Here is a 7,061-nt window from a genome sequence, read left to right as displayed (position 1 = left end):
CCATTCCCCCCATTACCCCATTGCCCCCATTACCCCCATTACCCCATTGCCCCCATTACTCCATTACCCCCATTGCCCCCATTACTCCATTACCCCATTACCCCATGACCCCCATGGCCCCCATTACCCCCATTGCCCCATTGCCCTGATTGCCCCATTACCCCCATAGACCCCCATTGTCCCCTTTGCCCCCATTGCCCCATTACCCCCATTACCCCCATTGCCCCCATTGCCCTCATTACCCCCATTGCCCCCCCCTGCCCCACTCACCAGTGGGGGCTGCCCCATGCGTGCCCGCAGCAGGAAGCTGTGCAGGTCCCCATGTGCCATGAACGGGAGCACAACGATGGGGGCCGGGAGCCCCCCGTCCCCCCAGGGCTGCAGGCACACACCTGCAGCTCCGGTTACCCCATGGCGCCCCATAGAGCCCATGGAGCCCCATAGAGACCCATAGAGCCCATGGAGACCATAGAGACCCATAGAGACCCATAGAGCCCATGGCGCCCCATAGAGACCCATAGAGCCCCATAGAGCCCCATAGAGCCCATGGAGACCATAGAGACCCATAGAGACCCATAGAGCCAATGGAGCCCCATAGAGCCCCATAGAGCCCCATAGAGCCCATGGAGACCATAGAGACCCATAGAGACCCATAGAGCCAATGGAGCCCCATAGAGCCCCATAGAGCCCCATAGAGCCCATGGAGACCATAGAGACCCATAGAGACCCATAGAGACCCATAGAGCCCATGGAGCCCCATAGAGACCCATAGAGACCCATAGAGCCCCATAGAGACCCATAGAGCCCCATAGAGCCCATGGAGCCCCATAGAGCCCCATAGAGACCCATAGAGCCCCATAGAGCCCATGGAGCCCCATAGAGACCCATAGAGCCCCATAGAGCCCATGGAGACCATAGAGACCCATAGAGACCCATAGAGCCCATGGAGCCCCATAGAGCCCATGGAGACCCATAGAGCCCATGGAGACCCATAGGGAACCATGGAGCCCCATAGAGCCCCATAGAGCCCATGGAGACCATAGAGCCCCATAGAGCCCCATAGAGACCATGGAGACCATAGAGCCCCATAGAGCCCCATAGAGACCATGGAGACCATAGAGACCCATAGAGGTCATGGAGACCATAGAGAAGAGACCCATAGAGCCCATGGCACCCCATAGAGCCCCATAGAGACGCATAGAGACCATGGAGTGCCATAGAGCATCATAGAGCCATAGAGCCCCACTGAGTACATGGAGCCCCATAGAGCCCCCACAGCACCCACAGCACCCACAGCACCCACAGCACCCATAGCACCCACAGCACCCACAGCACCCATAGCACCCACAGCACCCATAGCACCCATAGCACCCACAGCACCCACATCACCCACAGAACCCACAGCACCCACAGCACCCACAGCACCCACAGCACCCACAGCACCCATAGCACCCACAGCACCCACAGCACCCACACCACCACACCACCCACAGCACCCACAGCACCCACAGAACCCACAGCACCCACAGCACCCACAGCACCCATAGCCCCCATAGCACCCACAGCACCCACAGCACCCACAGCACCCACAGCACCCACAGCACCCATAGCACCCACAGCACCCACAGCACCCACAGCACCCACAGCACCCATAGCACCCACAGCACCCATAGCCCCCACAGCACCCACAGCACCCACAGCACCCACATCACCCACAGAACCCACAGCACCCATAGCACCCACAGCACCCATAGCACCCATAGCACCCACAGCACCCATAGCACCCATATCACCCAAAGCACCCACATCGCCCATAGCACCCATAGCACCCATAGCACCCACAGCACCCATAGCACCCATAGCACCCATAGCACCCACAGCACCCACAGCACCCATAGCACCCATAGCACCCATAGCACCCATATCCCCCATAGCACCCATAGCACCCACAGCACCCACAGCACCCATAGCACCCATAGCACCCATAGCACCCACAGCACCCATAGCACCCATAGCACCCACAGCACCCATAACAGCACAGCCATAGCACCCACAGCACCCATAGCACCCACAGCACCCACAGCACCCATAGCACCCACAGCACCCACAGCACCCATAGCACCCACAGCACCCATAGCACCCATAGCACCCACAGCACCCACATCACCCACAGAACCCACAGCACCCACAGCACCCACAGCACCCACAGCACCCACAGCCCCCATAGCCCCCACAGCACCCACAGCACCCACAGCACCCACAGCACCCACAGAACCCACAGCACCCACAGCACCCACAGCACCCATAGCCCCCATAGCACCCACAGCACCCACAGCACCCACAGCACCCACAGCACCCACAGCACCCATAGCACCCACAGCACCCACAGCACCCACAGCACCCACAGCACCCATAGCACCCACAGCACCCACAGCACCCATAGCCCCCACAGCACCCACAGCACCCACAGCACCCACATCACCCACAGAACCCACAGCACCCATAGCACCCACAGCACCCATAGCACCCATAGCACCCACAGCACCCATAGCACCCATAGCACCCATAGCACCCACATCGCCCATAGCACCCATAGCACCCATAGCACCCACAGCACCCATAGCACCCATAGCACCCATAGCACCCACAGCACCCACAGCACCCATAGCACCCATAGCACCCATAGCACCCATATCCCCCATAGCACCCATAGCACCCACAGCACCCACAGCACCCATAGCACCCATAGCACCCATAGCACCCACAGCACCCATAGCACCCATAGCACCCACAGCACCCACAGCACCCATAGCACCCACAGCACCCATAGCACCCACAGCACCCACAGCACCCATAGCACCCACAGCACCCACAGCACCCATAGCACCCACCGATGAGCCCCATGACGTTGGGGTGATCGAACTCCTTCATGCAGGCGGCCTCGGAGAGGAACTGCTCGAGCTGAGCCCGGCTGCCCATGGCCACTGAGATCGGGGCAAATTGGGGCAATTTGGGGTGGTTTGGGTCATTTTGGGTCATTTTGCATCAATTTGGGGCAAATTGGGTCATTTTGGGGTGTTTTGGGGCAATTTGGGTCATTTTGGGGTGTTTGGGGGCAATTTGGAGCAATTTGGGGTGTTTTGGGGCAATTTGGGTCATTTTGGGGTGTTTTGGGGCAATTTGGGTCATTTTGGGGTGTTTTGGGGCAATTTGGGTCATTTTGGGGTGTTTTATGGCAATTTGGGTCATTTTGGGGTGTTTTGGGATGTTTTGGGATATTTTGGGGCAATTTAGGGCGGTTTGGGGCAATTTGGGTGATTTTGGAGCAATTTGGGACAATTTGGGGTGGTTTGGGTCATTTTGCATCAATTTGGGTCAATTTGGGACATTTGGGGGCAATTTGGGTCATTTTGCATCAATTTGGGGCATTTTGGGGAATTTTGGGGCAATTTGGGTCAATTTGGGACATTTGGGGGCAATTTGGGTCATTTTGCATCAATTTGGGGCATTTTGGGGCAATTTGGGACATTTTGGGGCAATTTGCGGCAGTTTAGGGCATTTTGGGGTGGTTTGGGTCATTTTGCATCAATTTGGGTCAATTTGGGTCATTTTGCATCAATTTGGGGCATTTTGGGGCAATTTGGGGAATTTTGGGGCAATTTGGGTCAATTTGGGACATTTGGGGGCAATTTGGGTCATTTTGCATCAATTTGGGGCATTTTGGGGCAATTTGGGACATTTTGGGGTGTTTTGGGGCAATTTGGGGCATTTTGGGGTGTTTTGGGGCAATTTGGGGCATTTTGGGGTGTTTTGGGGCAATTTGGGGCATTTTGGGGTGTTTTGGGGCAATTTAGGGCGGTTTGGGGCAATTTGGGTGATTTTGGAGCAATTTGGGACAATTTGGGGTGGTTTGGGTCATTTTGCATCAATTTGGGTCAATTTGGGACATTTGGGGGCAATTTGGGTCATTTTGCATCAATTTGGGGCATTTTGGGGAATTTTGGGGCAATTTGGGTCAATTTGGGACATTTGGGGGCAATTTGGGTCATTTTGCATCAATTTGGGGCATTTTGGGGCAATTTGGGACATTTTGGGGCAATTTGCGGCAGTTTAGGGCATTTTGGGGTGGTTTGGGGCATTTTGCATCAATTTGGGTCAATTTGGGGTGTTTTGGGGCAATTTGGCCCGGTTTGGGGTGGTTTGGGTCTATTTGGGGCATTTCGGATGGTTTGGGTCAATTTGGGTCAATTTGGGGTCTTTTGGGTCATTTAGGGTTGTTTTTGGGGTGTTTTGGGGTGTTTTAGGGTGTTTTGGCTGTTTTTGGGGGGATTTTGGGGTGATTTCAGGGTGTTTTGGCTCATTTTGGGGTGTTTTAGCGTGATTTTGGGGTGTTTTGGGTCATTTTGGGTTGGTGTTGGGGTGTTTTGGGTCATTTTGGGTTGTTTTGGGGGTATTTTGGGCCATTTTGGGTTGTTTTGGGTTGTTTTGGGGTGGTTTAGGGTGATTTTGGGGTGTTTTGGGGTGATTTTGGGGTGTTTTGGCTCATTTTGGGTTGTTTTTGGGGTGTTTTGGGGTGTTTTTAGTGTGATTTTGGGGTGTTTTAGGGTGATTTTGGGGTGATTTTGGGGTGTTTTAGGGTGATTTTGGGGTGATTTTGGGGTGTTTTAGGGTCATTTTGGGGTGTTTTAGGGTGATTTTGGGGTGATTTTGGGGTGTTTTGGGTCATTTGGGGTTGGTTTTGGGGTGTTTTAGGGTGATTTTGGGGTGTTTATGGTGATTTTGGGGTGTTTTGGCTCATTTTGGGGTGATTTTGGGGTGTTTTGGCTCATTTTGGGGTGATTTTGGGGTGTTTCGGGTCCTGCTCACCCTTCAGGGTCTTCACGGCCACCCTGAGGACGCCGCTCTCCTGCTGGAGCTGCCCCTCGACAACGGAGCCGAACTCACCTGGGGGGCAAGGGGGGGGTCGGGGGGGCCATGGGGGGGGACCCCATGGGGTCAATGGGGCAGCCCTATGGGGTCAGTGGGGCAGCCCTATGGGGTCAATGGGGAACAGCCCCTATGGGGTCAATGGGGAACAACCCCTATGGGGTCAATGGAGACATCCCTATAGGTTCAATGGGCCCAGCTCTATGGAGTCAATGGGGCAGCCCTATGGGGTCAGTGGGGCAGCCCTATAGGGTCAATGGGCCCAGCTCTATGGGGTCAGTGGGGCAGCCCTATAGGGTCAATGGGCCCAGCTCTATGGGGTCAATGGGGCAGCCCTATGGGGTCAATGGGGCAGCCCCATGAGGTCAATGGGGCAGCTCTATGGGGTCAGTGGGGCAGCCCTATAGGGTCAATGGGGAACAGCCCCTATGGGGTCAATGGGGAACAGCCCCTATGGGGTCAATGGGGCAATCCCTATAGGGTCAATGTGGAACAACCCCTGTGGGGGCAGCTCTATGGGGTCAATGGGGACATCCCCTATAGGTTCAATGGGCCCAGCTCTATGGGGTCAATGGGGCAGCTCTATGGGGTCAGTGGGGCAGATCTATGGGGTCAATGGGGCAGCCCCATGGGGTCAGTGGGGCAGCCCCATGGGGTCAATGGGGCAGCCCCATGGGGTCAATGGGGCACCCCTATGGGGTCAATGGGGCACCCCTATGGGGTCAATGGGGCAGCCCCATGGGGTCAGTGGGGCCATGCACCCACCTTCACCCAGGGTCTTGCCCAGGGCCAGGCGGTGCCGATCCAAGGTCACGTCCCGGAGCTTCTCCTGCAGCTCCTCACTGATGCCCAGGCGGGAGACTGGGAGAGGGGAGCCCATAGACACCCCATAGACACCCCATAGACACCCCATAGATACCCCATAGACACCCCATAGATACCCCATAGACACCCCATAGACACCCCATAGACACCCCATAGACACCCCATAGACACCCCATAGATACCCCATAGATACCCCATAGATACCCCATAGACACCCCATAGACACCCCATAGACACCCCATAGACACCCCATAGACACCCCATAGATACCCCATAGATACCCCATAGACACCCCATAGACACCTCATGGATACCCCATAGATAACCCATAGACATCCAATAGACACCCCATAGACACCCCATAGACACCCCATAGACACCGCATAGACACCCCATAGATACCCCATAGACACCCCATAGACACCCCATAGACACCCCATAGACACCCCATAGATACCCCATAGACACCCCATAGACACCCCATAGACACCCCATAGATACCCCATAGACACCCCAGAGATACCCCATAGACACCCCATAGATACCCCATGGATACCCCATGGATACCCTATAGATACCCCATAGATACCCCATAGACACCCCATAGACACGCCCTAGACACCCCATGGATACCCCATAGATACCCCATGGATCCCCCATGGATACCCCATGGATACCCTATAGATACCCCATGGGTACCCCATAGATACCCTATAGATACCCCATGGGTACCCCATAGATACCCCATGGATCCCCCATGGATACCCCATGGATACCCTATAGATAGCCCATAGATACCCTATAGATACCCCATAGATACCCCATGGATACCCCATAGATACCCCATGGATACCCCATAGGTACCCCATACATACCCCATATATACCCCATGGATACCCCATAGATACCCTATAGATACCCCATGGGTACCCCATAGATACCCCATGGATCCCCCATGGATACCCCATGGATCCCCCATGGATACCCCATGGATACCCTATAGATACCCCATAGATACCCTATAGATACCCCATAGATACCCCATAGATACCCCATAGATACCCCATAGAGCCCCATAGATACCCCATAGATACCCCATAGATACCCCATAGATACCCCATAGATACCCCATAGATACCCCATAGAGCCCCATAGGGTCCTATAGGGTCCTATGGGGCCCTATGGGGCTGGGGGTGCCCTGCTGTGGGGCTGCTGCTCACCCGTAATGGGGCTTCTTCCTCCTCCACCTGCGGGCCACCAGGACCCCCAGGGCCACCAGAGCCACCAGGGCCACCACGGCCACCGCGGCC

The 7,061-nt window shown here is 55.6% G+C and overlaps 1 long non-coding RNA gene across 1 annotated transcript; it reads right to left on the bottom strand.

Annotated features, from left to right (window-relative positions):
* Positions 1-280: 280 nt before the first annotated feature.
* Positions 281-5,799, bottom strand: LOC130607378 (uncharacterized). Its single transcript, XR_008974256.1, has 4 exons — positions 5,692-5,799; positions 4,867-4,944; positions 2,892-2,984; positions 281-392 (listed from the first exon to the last, which is right to left on the bottom strand). It is a non-coding gene; the product is annotated as an uncharacterized LOC130607378 (long non-coding RNA).
* Positions 5,800-7,061: the final 1,262 nt, after the last annotated feature.

Source organism: Pezoporus wallicus, unplaced genomic scaffold (assembly GCF_028554395.1).
Source record: "Pezoporus wallicus isolate ANWC-B61680 ecotype Strahan unplaced genomic scaffold, APGP_CSIRO_Pwel_v1 contig_9945, whole genome shotgun sequence".
In the NCBI taxonomy this organism is placed as follows: domain Eukaryota; kingdom Metazoa; phylum Chordata; class Aves; order Psittaciformes; family Psittacidae; genus Pezoporus; species Pezoporus wallicus.
The sequence above is the reverse complement of the archived record's forward strand: the minus strand, read 5'-3'. Positions and strand labels throughout refer to the sequence as shown.